The sequence below is a fragment of the Rhinolophus hipposideros genome (genome assembly GCF_964194185.1).
Source record: "Rhinolophus hipposideros genome assembly, chromosome: 4".
Lineage (NCBI taxonomy): Eukaryota > Metazoa > Chordata > Mammalia > Chiroptera > Rhinolophidae > Rhinolophus > Rhinolophus hipposideros.
This window is the reverse complement of record NC_138050.1, coordinates 71,926,734-71,939,721: the sequence shown is the minus strand read 5'-3', so window position 1 is coordinate 71,939,721 and position 12,988 is coordinate 71,926,734. Positions and strand designations below refer to the sequence as shown.

The window sequence follows — 12,988 nt, the reverse complement described above, 5'->3', positions numbered from 1 at the left end:
TGTTTCTTATAATTTTATATGACTAAATAACTTGCTGCCCCCAAGAACATAATACACTGCCTAGGTTATAATATGAGCTCTATCACTTGCCCACTATATGATTTTGGGAAAAAATAAAACAACAACAAAAAAAACACAATACCTTTTTCAAACACTTTTTCAAAGTGTTTCTAGAAAAAGTCATTAAATTGATACTGTGGTAGATTGCATAAAGCAGTAGTTAGAACTAAGTTAGAACTAAGACTAAATAAAGATTAACTAGTATCATTTTTTCTTTTGTTAGTGATTATTAATACCTCTGCCATTAACATGAAAAATTTTAACTTACTTTAGAGCTTGTAGCTGTTATGAGTTGGATTGTGCTCCCTTCAAAAGTGATATGTTAAAGTCTTAACTCTCAATTCATGTGATATGACCTTATTTGGAAAAAGGATTTTGCAGATTTAATCACATAAAAATGAATTCATTATCATGGGCCTGATTCTAACATGACTGGTATCCTTATGAAAAAATGGAATTTTGAATACAGTACAGAAAGAATGCCATGTAAAAACACAGAGATACAGAGACACAAAGGAAGACAACCATGGGAAGACAGAGGCAGAGACTGGAATTATACTGTCATAGTCAAGAAATGCCCAGGACTCACGGAAGATGAGGAGACAAGTGAATATCCTCCCCAAAAGGCTGCAGAGATGCATGACCCTTCAACTATTTGAGTTCAGATGTCCAGCCTCCAGAACTGTGAGAGAAAAAAAAAAATCTGTTGTCTTAAGCCATCCAATTTGTGAAACTTTATAATGGCACCCCTAGGAAACTAATATAGTCACCTTGTCATGAAACAGTGTTCATCTTTCTCTAAACTTTACTTCTAAAGCATTTGCATACAAAATTGTCCAACAGAGAAGAAAAAGATGACCCTCCTATCTATGTACTAAATCATTCCTTTGATTTTTTTTTTTTTTTTTTTTTTTTTTTTTTTTTACATTTCCTCAATCCCTAGACCTCTTTGGTAATTTGATAAATGTGTTTTAGAGACTACATCATGCCTCATAAGGAAGCCTACCATAGTAGAATGAGCATTTCTCTTTATTGCACTATCTCTATATCTATTTTTTATGGTGAGATCCCCCACCACCATCACATTTCTCAATAGGTTTAGCATAATAAAGACTCAGTCACACCACTTGTTTCAGTCTCATAACCAGGAGCTAAGTGTCAGGCCCAAATTGTTCAGCCATTGCATTTCCCATAATGTCCATGGTCATTATTCAAAGAGCACCTCATCCAATTTACCCTGATGCCGGAGTTCTCACTGTGGCTACTCTCAGTTCCCTACTTTTCATCAAGTACAGCATTGTCAAAGTCCTGACAAATCATAAGTGAATCATAGGCCTGGTGTGCTTATTTCCATGTCTTTGCTCATTATGTTGCTTTTTCTTTATTACAAATATTCAAATCTCTGTCTATCCAATTAATCCTACTTACTATCACATTTAACATTTTATTAGTGCCAGTTTCTTGTTTTTATTATGCCATACAATGTAGAAACCTCCGAATTTCAACATGAATACCAAGTCTCCCCACTCACAAGGAGGTAAAGCATACCTGCCCCTTTCTCAAGGGTATTTAGTTTCCACTAACCATGATGGTTTTTCACTAGTGCTCTGAAGGGAGAGTGTTTGCTGTCGTTACCTTTGCAAATCAATGGCTTGTTTCCCTAGAGGAAATAGTAGGGATGGTGGTGAGGAGTTTCAGCAGTGTTTTCTCTTCCCGGCTTCAAGTCAGCACCACAAGAAAATTGTTTTAGATTCTCTGTGTCTTCCCTGTGAGACCCTGGAAGAGGTTACTCCCCTCTGTCTGGCCCTACTGTGCCTACTGGCTTCTCATTCTTATGTGAGCCAACCTTTGGCAATTTAACTTTTTTTTTAAGCTGTATCTTCTTATTGGCTTATATTGTCTTGAGGAACCAGCCACAAGTACGAAAATTATTGGTCTTCTCTCTTCCCAGGCTTCGGATTATTTGACTGCGCTATAATTCTGTTTCTCTAATATTTTCATGAAAAAATTATTTAGTTTGTTCAGATTTTTATTAATTGTTAAAGTGTGAACAACACTTCTTCTAGCTTCCTATTTCTCTGAGCATAAACCTAGAACTTGTTTGAATTGTTGTAGAAAAATATTTAAAATTTGTTTCTTTAAAAATTCCTTTGCATATACCATTCTATATGTAATTATCAACATAATAGTGGTTTTTCTTTTTTTTTTTCTAATGCCTGTGCCATAGAATAATCAATAACTCCCCCTTCCTACTTTTTTAAAATAGCATTTTAATGTACCCAGAATTACTGAGACATTCGTTATCTTTTGAGGAAAACCAGTACTCTCCATTTACCTGGAGAAACTCTGGGAGATTTTTTGTTTGTTTGTTTGTTTTCAATTATTGTTAGGTCAATGTCAATGATTATTAGTATAGGTTTGAATATTAGAGGAGAAATTTAGTTTTTTTCATACTGTTAGGCTATATATTATTGTTATTGGGCATTTGCATTTTTCTCTCTTCTAGATTTAAACTCCTTTGAGAAAACACTTTAAAATTCTTTACTATACAGCATCTCCTATGTATTAAATATTAAATAGTTGTTGAATTTATTTAGTTTGAGTGCTTAGGAATTTTTATAAAGACCAAAAGTCCCAATAACAACCACTAATAAGAGTATTCATTCTACTTTTCTGCCATTCTTCCTTTCTTCTTTTAGTGTGAACACCTACCAGATGGGTGGGTAAATACTTGATAAAACTTAAGTAAATTATATATTGAGTATAATAGATCACATTGCAAGTATGAAAAAATCCAATATTCAATGTTATTTATGGCATTAAAATGAGGTTATCATTACATGGACACCTACCACAAAGTACACACAAAGAAAATAAGAAATTAATCTACTCTCATTTTTCTTAAAATCCTCTCAAGAAATGATCAAATTTAAATAGACATTGATTGTCAGAAAGAAAAGGTTTGGAAACAGGTCACTTTGGGGTCAAATAACCCTACTAGACGGCACAATAAGGAGATGATAGTCAGCCAAAGGGCAGCTAAGGTCAGGTTGTTCATTAGTGAGAGAAAAAGTTAATACTAAATAAGAGAAAAACTAAAGTGACAGATGGAATGGTGATAGAACCAAAATTTACTTAATTTCTATCAGCTAGCTTCATTTCAATTTAAACAGTTGAATGAATTTAAATTTCATGCAACTTTTATAAAGTTTCCCAGTGTTCTATTTCCATTCTTGTCCAAAATGTAATAATGAAACAGATTTGAAAAAAAAAAATCATCAACTGATTTTATGGTTTAGGGAACTCTATGGTGATGGTACATTCTTGTACATTAAAGGAGGTGGGAGGAGGCAAAGGTTTCCAGAAAGATTTGTACTTTGTTAAATAATGTGGATATTTTGTACCAAATGTAAAAAATAGTGTTGCCCTATTAGACTACATATCATGATGGCATTCTAGGATCAGACTTATTTCCACAATACTTATTCCCAGTTGTTCTTAATATTTTCTTTGCTCCCAGGCTATAATGCTGCGAAGTAATTGTCAATCAGTGCTTCTAAAGTGCCATAGGAGGTCGTGGAGGAGAACATACCTATCTCTGATGGAGTCCCGACCTACTCGCATGGAGAGACTCAACGACAAACCTTCCTTTGTAAATAAGTCAGAACTCCAGATTTCTTAAAACTTGTGTGAAATTGAAAAAGCTGGATTTACATTTCTCACTCCCTGACACTTTTTCCATGCCAAACAGGTTATCTGGAACATAAGTTTCACAGTAAATATTTTGTGAACAGAGGCTTAGAATACTTCACACAAAAATAACAAAATGTAAAAAGTTCTAAGAATCAAGTATTTTAGAAACATTTGGCTTATTTTCAAACTGAACATGAACTTGCATAACATGCTTTATAACTATGATTTTTTTGTTTGTTCTATTTTTTATTTATTTATATTTTTGTTCTCTGTATATATGATTTTTTTTTTATTAGTTTCAGGTGCACAAGACAAGGTAATACTTAGACGTTCATCATTTATATCCCTCACACTGTGGACCCCCCATCCCCCACCCCCCTTCCACTATTCCTCTGACATCGCACCTAGCCATCACATTATATATATAAAACTATAGTTGGCATTCATTATTGTTCAGCTTCTGGTATACAGTACATTGATCATGCATCTACATCTTCCCTGAGGTGGTCTCCCAAATGGGACACGTGTCCATCAGATACCCTACAAAATCTTTACAACATTATTGATTACATTCCCCCAATTATTTTTCAAAAACCCTGAGGCCATTACTGTTTTCTAATCCCCTCCCCTTTCCCCTTATCCCCACCCACCCCATGTAACAACCCTCAGTTTTTCCTCTTTGTCCCCAGAACTGTTTCCGATTAGTTCATTCACTTATTCTTTTCTTTAGATTCCGCATATAAGAATGCTCAACCTCACTAACCATCAGAGAAATGCAAATAAAACCACAATGAGATACCACCTCACCCCAGTCAAAATGGCTATCATCAATAAATCAACAAACAACAAGTGCTGGCCCGAATGTGGAGAAAAGGGAACCCTTGTGCACTGTTGGTAGGATTGCAGATTGGTGCAGCCTCTATGAAAAACAGTATGGAGGTATCTCAGAAATCTGAAAATGGAATTACCCTATGATCCAGTAATTCCACTCCTAGGCATCTATCCGGAGAAATTTGAAACTCCAATTCAAAAATCTGTATGCACTCCTATGTTTATTGCAGCACTATACACAATAGTCAAGACATGGAAACAACCGAAATACCCATCGGTAGATGACTGGATTAAGAAGCTGTGGTACATTTATACAATGGAGTATTACGCAGCCATAAAGAAGAAAGAAATCTTATCATTTGCAGCAACATGGATGGATCTAGAGAACATTATGTTAAGTGAAATAAGTCAGAAAGAGAAAGACAAGTACCATATGATCTCACTTATATATGGAATCTAAAGAAAAGACTATGTGAATGAACTAATCAGAGACAGTTTTGGGGACGCAGAGAAAAAACCGAGAGTGGTTAGATGGGTGTGTGGGAGGGGGTTGGGGATAAGGGGAAAGGTGAAGGGATTTGGAAGCAGCTGGTAACCACAAGATGTCCTCAGGGTTTTTTTTTGAAAATTAATTTGGGGAAGGTATTCTATAATGTTGTAAAGATTTTGTTGGGTATCCGATGGACATGCGTCCTATTTGGGAGACCACCTCAGGGATACTGTGGATACCTGATCATGGCATTGTACATCAGAAGCTAAACATTAATGAATGCCAACTATAATTTTATATATATAATGTGATGGTTCAGTGTGAGGTCGGAGGGATAGTGGATGGGGGGAGGGGGGTTCACAGTATGAGGGATATAAATGATGAACGTCTAAGTATTACCTTGTTTTGTACACCTGAAACTAATAAATAAATTAATTAATTAAAAAAAAAAAAAGAAACTGTGGGACATTTATACAATGGAGTATTATGCAGCCATAAAGAAAAAAGAAATCTTACCATTTGCAGCAACATGGATGGATCTAGGGAACATGTTAAGCGAAATAAGTCAGAAAGAGAAAGACAAGTACTATAACTGTGATTTATCTCTCTCAGTGTGACAAGTATAACTTATGGGTACTTGATTATGGGGTGCTGGCTCAGAATCTATTTGTAGTCTTACATAATATTTGGTATCTATACTACAATACCACTTTTTGCATTACATATGAAAACATAAACATAAATATAAATTTAAATTAGTAGTAAAATAAATAAATATATAAATAATATAAATAAGTTATATTATCATTATATACTTATAAATATATATATGTCTCATTTCAAAACCCTATGGCTTAAAGTGACTCACAAGATAAAAACTGGTGTTCTTTGTCTATGAATAAGTCATGAATTACAACCTGCCTAAATAAATCTTTCTTTCAAATTTTTTAGGCATGGTAACACTCACCACATCATTTTTCTGATAGTTCACAGCTGTCAGTTTCAAATCCAGGATCAATTGTTAGATGGGCTCAGAAGCACAGAACATTATGTGCAAAAGGACTGTTAAAAAAGGCAAAGCTGAAGATATTTTTAAAAATTGACTTGTAAGCCAACTGTGGGCTACTGCAACAGTATCCCATCTGAACTGATGATGCACTGACTCCTCTTTACTTGAGAAACACACAGACACTTGGGGAAAAGTATTTTACTTCAGTTCAGTGGGTTTCAGCTTGAAGCTAGGGTGTGAATGAAAAATTGACTTTATACAGATAGTCACTGTTTTTCCTGATCATCTTTCTTGTCATTGTCCTGATATTTATTCTAGATAAGAAAATGCATCAACTTTTCATTTGACAGTTTATACATTTTATTTTAATTTTACCTAAATAAAGTATTTTAAACTTTAAAAAGTTGGTAAAGTTAAACTACTATTCTAGTAGTGAACATTAATTAATATCATAGAATTTCTTTCATGAAATACTCGCATATCCTTTGAATCAGATTCATAATATCCTTACTCTAAAATTGTATTAATCTAGGAAATATTTGTATTTCCTGTATGTCCTTAACAATGACAAATTTTAGAAATCTATCTCTAATGGACATTGTCTGTACATAAATTGTCGAGGTCAGATACTGGTTCCCCCCTTCCCTGCCTTTATGTAATGAAATTTGAAGATTTCATTTTCTTTAACCAGGTACAACTGCAACTTTTCTTTAAGAAAGATAAAAAACAGAACTAACTCCTTAGGTTCTTTACAAAATTAATCTTGAGAATTCAATTTCTTTTACCTCTTAATGTCTTAAGTTTCAATCATCTCCTTCATTTTTAGAGGACAAGAACAGCAGTTTTCCTTAAATTGCTAAGTTCAATACATTTTCCACCTTAGGCTTTTCTTGAGTATTCTATGATTACAAAGTTGTAAAAAAGAGTAAAATGAGACTTTTATTTCTCAACTATATGAAAACAATAAGTCATCACATTCTAGCTTATTACTGACTTTTAGCAAAGAGGTACAAACAGCAATTGTCTCTTGTGATTCAACCTGAAACCTTCCAAAGATTTCCAACTAAAACCACACCACATTCCCTTTCCATACTCCCTCATGCCTAGGGCTAATATTTAACTTAAATTTGATCTAAATAATTCCAACCAAATAATGAAAACCTGGAAAAACCTGACAGAACATTTGTTTGTTTGTTTGTTTGTTTTGGAGGGGTGGGTTGTTTCTTTAGGGTTTTTAATAGGTGATAATATTGCAAAATATGAATTGGAAAGTAGAAATAAAAAATTCATTGAAAATTATCTATATGAAAGCATACTAAAGAATTGAAATAATGTATTATTGACCAGTGAATTATCACTATTTTAATGCTACTGCAGATAAAGCTAATGCAACATAGAATGTGATAGAGGAAATATAATGTGTAAGCCAAATCGATTAGATGTGGTCATGTAATATTATAGGGAAGTTTGTTCCATGTAACATGCTAAGAAAGTATGCTGCAACTATACATGAACTTGTGTGATTGTTTCTAATTGTCTGTCTACCAATTAGGTTGGGAAAGTAAGAACTGCATTTGAAAACCCAACATTTTATCAGCACAATTTCTAACATTGCAGAGCACACAGATGATAAATATCTCTTTAGTGTTTGAAACAGTTCTGGGAAATTTGATCAGATTGTTAAAAGATCTATAAATTTTGCCACAAGAGAAAACATTAGAGAAATTAATTTATTTTGGAAAAGGTAAGGAAAAAGAAAGAATGCATAACAGTTTGTAGATGTTTGAAGCTATTTCAAGGAAAAGATGAAATGGACCTAGAGGGTCTCGTGGTGGGCTGAACTGTGATAAAGACCCAAAAGTTTCAAAAGCTAAACTTTAGGTAAATGTGAAGGGAGATTTTTCTAAAAAGTAGAAGCATTTACAACATAACAGGTTGACAAGTGATGTATATGGAGCTCTCTAACAGAGACTTAAGAAGAGAAAGAATAGTCACCAATTCAAACCTAAGAAATTTTCCAGGATTGGTTGCAAATTTGGATTAAACCATTTTTAAGATAATCTATAACATTAATATTTTATAATTAGTCGATACAATTATCTAATGTCAAACAAGATAATTGAATTATTGTAATCCACTAATATTTTGTAGACCTATGTATATTTTTAAATATTTTATAATTTATTTAAAATAATTAGCTGGAATTAAAAAAAACTTCACAGCAGTGAAAATCAATTAGTTAAATCTAACCGTAATCACATGTTTAGCTAAAATAAAGATTCTTACCTTGAGAGAGTTCAAATTCATTATCAAATTACAGTTTCAGTATCAAATTTGAGTTTCATGTCAGTTCCCTCTCTTGCATTTCAGATAAGGGTCCTGAACTCAGTCAACATTTTCTCCCATAAAGTCACCCTACCTAATACATTTGTTAATTGGTTCTTTTCATCTACTTATTCTTTTCAGCTGGTGACATTCACACACTATTTCAATGGCCCTTACATTTGGATAAAAAATAACTGACAATAATGCTTGTATATGCAACTGTACTGAAGAGAACCTCTTGTCATCATTCTTATCTGTCCTTCTGAAGCTCATATTTCCAAGATACATTTTGTCCTGCCTCTGCCACTCAGATTTACAATCTGACAGAGACTTGTTTCAAATTGACAACCTAATTTTAGAGAGAGAGTGATAGATTATGCCTTTCCTTTTTTCAAATAAATTTAATTTTCTTCATCAAAATCCATATAGAAGTTGTGGTGGTAGTAGTGATGTGGGGGTGGGGGGCTGGTAAATTATATTGCTACTGGCTGAGTAGGTTGGTGCTCTGGCCTCAGTGAACCTGTGGGAAACATATGTCCCTAAGCCACAGAACCCAAGCACTGTCATGTGACTTAATTTCAAAAATGTGTGAACAGATGTGGCCTTTGTCAGCCCAAACAGACATTTTAAAAGCCAGCACAATGATCCTATGTCCCTCTGCCACAAACTTGAAATGTCCTGACCAGAGGCCTCTCTGTCAGCCTGGGGCCTAACGTGAAGACAATGTGTAGCTAATACTCACAGTACACCACCTGAGATCAGTACTGAAGGAAAAATGACCTTTGCTGTTATGGGCCACTGAAATTCAGGGGTTGTTTGTTAACCACATATTCGAATTTTATGCTGATTGATACAGAGGCATAAAGCTTGAGACTTTTTTATTTTCGAAGTATGGCAAAAACTATAAACAAACTGTGGCTGGCATTGAAAACAATATGGAGAAGCAAAGTGGGTAGGAGGAGATTCTACTTGGACAATCTAAAAGAGAAGTCCCAGGGTGAATCTGGTGGAATTCAACATCAGTTGCATCAAAAGTAATTTTCAAACAAGTTAATGTAAAATGTGTAACCACCCTGAATGGAAAATGGGAACTTATAAGGTTTAACCACAGAATACATTTTGAGAAGAGGAGAACATGTTGCTATAGATAAAGATGTTAGGAAGAGGTTTTTGGCTTCAGGAACAGAAAGGAAATGACAGCTTTTAAGGGCAGGAACAGGAAGAAATAACAGAATTTTGAAACGTGTTGGATGAACAGCCTGGATGTGGGAGAAAAAATAAAAAAGAGTAAGTAAGGTTTGTTAGTGATGCCAAGGTAAAGTGATTGAAAAGTGAACATGCCAACAAATGGCGAGAAAAAAAAAGAAAACAGATAAGGAAAGGCAGATGAACACAAGGAGAGAGGATGCCAGATAAATTTTGCTTGTGTGCAAGCAGTTGGCATAATGAGTTTGTTATGATAATTAACATGTCGTATGTGGTGTTCCTTCCCTACTTTGTATATAGAAAAGACGGAAAGGTTACTACTTGGTATCACTTTGAAAACATTTATTTTATTAATTGTGTGGTCAAAATAGCATAGCACTTGAAAGAATTTCATGAACATACTATGCAGAGGGTGCCAAAAATTTTAAGAAAGGAGAAAACTGTATTAAAAATGTAATACTCAATATATACCAATAACAAAACATGAGTACAAGTCATGTGTATACATTTTTTGGCACTCTGATATAAGAAATTAGGTTATGGATAAGTGAAAATATTTTTTAAAATTAACAAAATATTAAGAAAATATCAATCTTCATTGTTTCTGGGGCATCATTTCTAAAACATTAGTAAGAATGAAATAAACTGAATGACGGTTTTTAGAATATTGATCTGAATTTATCTGCATAGTTCCTTGAGTGAATATGATAATCTGTATTTCTATTTGAAGTTAAACATAAATGTTGCTTCAACAGAGAGAATAATAGCCAGAGGAGTAAAATGATAGTCAAAGGGAAAGGCTAGAGTATCTTCTTTTTTTATGACTATTATTTGATGATTCTAATACATAAAAAATAACACAATACTAAAATACAATTAATATGATGATTGTAGATGAAATTGATGAAAGTAGATGACAGGATAAATGAAAAGTAGATAACTCTATATAAAGACACCAATAATAAATTTATGATAACATATTTTAATTTAAAATAAATTTAAGGGGGATTCAATAATTATACAGATCCCCTCACAATTGGCATTGAACAAGGGCTGGGCTTACTAGTGGAGATACCTGGTTTTATCTCTCTATACTTAAAGCAGAACTCTATGAAATTATAGAAATCTCTTGTTTGCTCTGTTAATTTTTTACGTATTAAATGAAATTGGCATAACTTAAAGTGCATACATATTGCATTCTTCTTGTTCTAGGGTACGAAAACTATACAACTGCTATTATTTTTATTTTTTATTTTAGACATATCTACACAGGCATTGATAAATTACAAATTCTAATCCTTTCCCAACTTCTCAAACAGCTCCATCTTTATTCCATGAGATTATTAAACAATGTTAATAAATATTTTTCTTCTCTCTGGAAATTAAAATTCCACAGGAATTCCACTAAGTCATTAATTTGTGAATACCAGTAATAGAGTTCTATGTCAATACTTTGGGATATTTAGCAAATTAGGATATTTGTGTGTGTGTGTGTGTGTGTATTTACAATCTGATAAAACAACCCAAAATACCTTCTGTGATTGCTAAACTATATTGTAAAAATTGATAAATTGTGCTTCTACACAATTTAAATCAAATTTTTAATAGTTGATTAATCATGGTTAAACATGTGAGTTAACTCCTACATTTGTTTAACAGCCTGTTAGTGACTTATGACTGGATAATTGAGTTACATTGTCTATATTCCAAAAGATAATATATTGAGACCATTATGAGTTAGTAGAAAATAAACTAAATTTTAAAACCCATACTATAATTAATAGCAATAAGTAAAAATGCATGTGATAAAGACGAGAACCTTATTCCATTTTTGTAGTATTCTAATCAGAAGCTATTTCTGTTCACATAACCTTAATCACATGACTCATTAACCAAATTAGCAAAATTTTTTAAGCTTCTATTGTGGATATATTATAGATGATTAAGGAGTTCTTGATAATGAATGCAAACATATCTGGCAAATATTCAACAATAATTTTTTTCATTAGGTAAGAAAGAAGATTTCAGAAAAACATAATGGTTTCTTCAATTTGATGAAAGAGTAAACAAAATAATCTCCTACAGGACGTAATTTACTATAAAACATCATATGTATATGTCTGCATACATTTTGTATGATTATATAAATATAAATTTATAAGTCATAACAATGATATTACAAAGTTGTGTTGGTACTAAAGTGTACTTAAAAAATTATTTTGCAATTAGGAGACTATGAAATATTTCAGATATAAGATTCCCTTATGAAAGAGTAGTAAACAATTTGACAAAAAAATATATTTAAATATTTTTGTTGCATCAACCATTTAAATTAAATATCATACATTTCCTCAGCCAGTATTTAATTAGAAAGCCATCAAGTTATTTAGCCAAATGTAAGAGAAAACACATCAAGAAAGCATCCTTTCCTTGGAATGAGAAGAAGAATATAAAAAAAGAACAAGAATATTATCAATTATTTAATTGGAGTCACTATAGATGAAAAGAAAGTCAATACTTTAATAATTATGTCAATTCATTACTCCCACTGCAATGGTTACTCATTCTCCAATTCCTGTTTCAGTTGTGGCCAAGGAGGATCTTGGGAAAGGAAATGAATACTTAGAAATTAGAGTCTAAGACTGAATAATATTGAACTGGAGACCCACGTCTAAACATAAAAAAATAAGCCTAAACTAGTACATTATCTAAATACAGGGTAAAGGAAACTAGAAATATTTGTCTAGCAATATTTCAGAGTTGTTATAGATCACTGAAGTCTATGAGGCTCAGATTCTTTCCATTTTCATTTGTAATATTTCCACCCTTTATTCCACCCCTCCTTTTGTCACCATTTCATTTAGTGTATTATTTAGTTCATAGGTCTCTAGACTAAGAAGAGCCAAATTCACACTGACGATGATCATCAAATCCTGGAATTCCACTTTACTGTAAATAGATGAGACTTTTAGTGTGTCATGGGTAAGATGTGTTTCTATTTTTCATATAGAAAGAAAGTGGATATTTGTGAACAAGAGGTTAAGCTGTAACCGAGTGAATTGCTCCTTGCAAATATCTACTTCCCTCCCCCTTTAGGAAAAATCTGTTTGCCTGAAAGTATTATTTTCCATTTAACAAGGTAATTTGATTTGTCCAATGAAGTATGTACAGAAGTGACATGAGCAGAAATCTTAAATGAAGTTCACAGTTGGGCTTCCTGTCCTGTGCTGTCTGCCATTAAAAGAGCATGTTGCACATAGCTTTGACCCATTAGGCCTGAACAAACTTGAAAAAGACTTGAGTCCATATGTCAAAGTCTGGTAACTGGGGACAAATCCTGCCAAGCCCAGCCAAATCCAGCTAAATCACAGCCT

The 12,988-nt window shown here is 33.0% G+C and overlaps 1 long non-coding RNA gene across 1 annotated transcript in view; it reads right to left on the bottom strand.

Annotated features, from left to right (window-relative positions):
• Positions 1 to 650: 650 nt before the first annotated feature.
• LOC308496989 overlaps positions 651 to 12,988 on the bottom strand; it is a 129,018-nt gene continuing 116,680 nt past the window's right edge. The window contains exon 3 of the long non-coding RNA XR_013993239.1: positions 651 to 742. This is a non-coding gene — a long non-coding RNA (uncharacterized lncRNA). The remainder of the gene's footprint in view (positions 743 to 12,988) is intronic.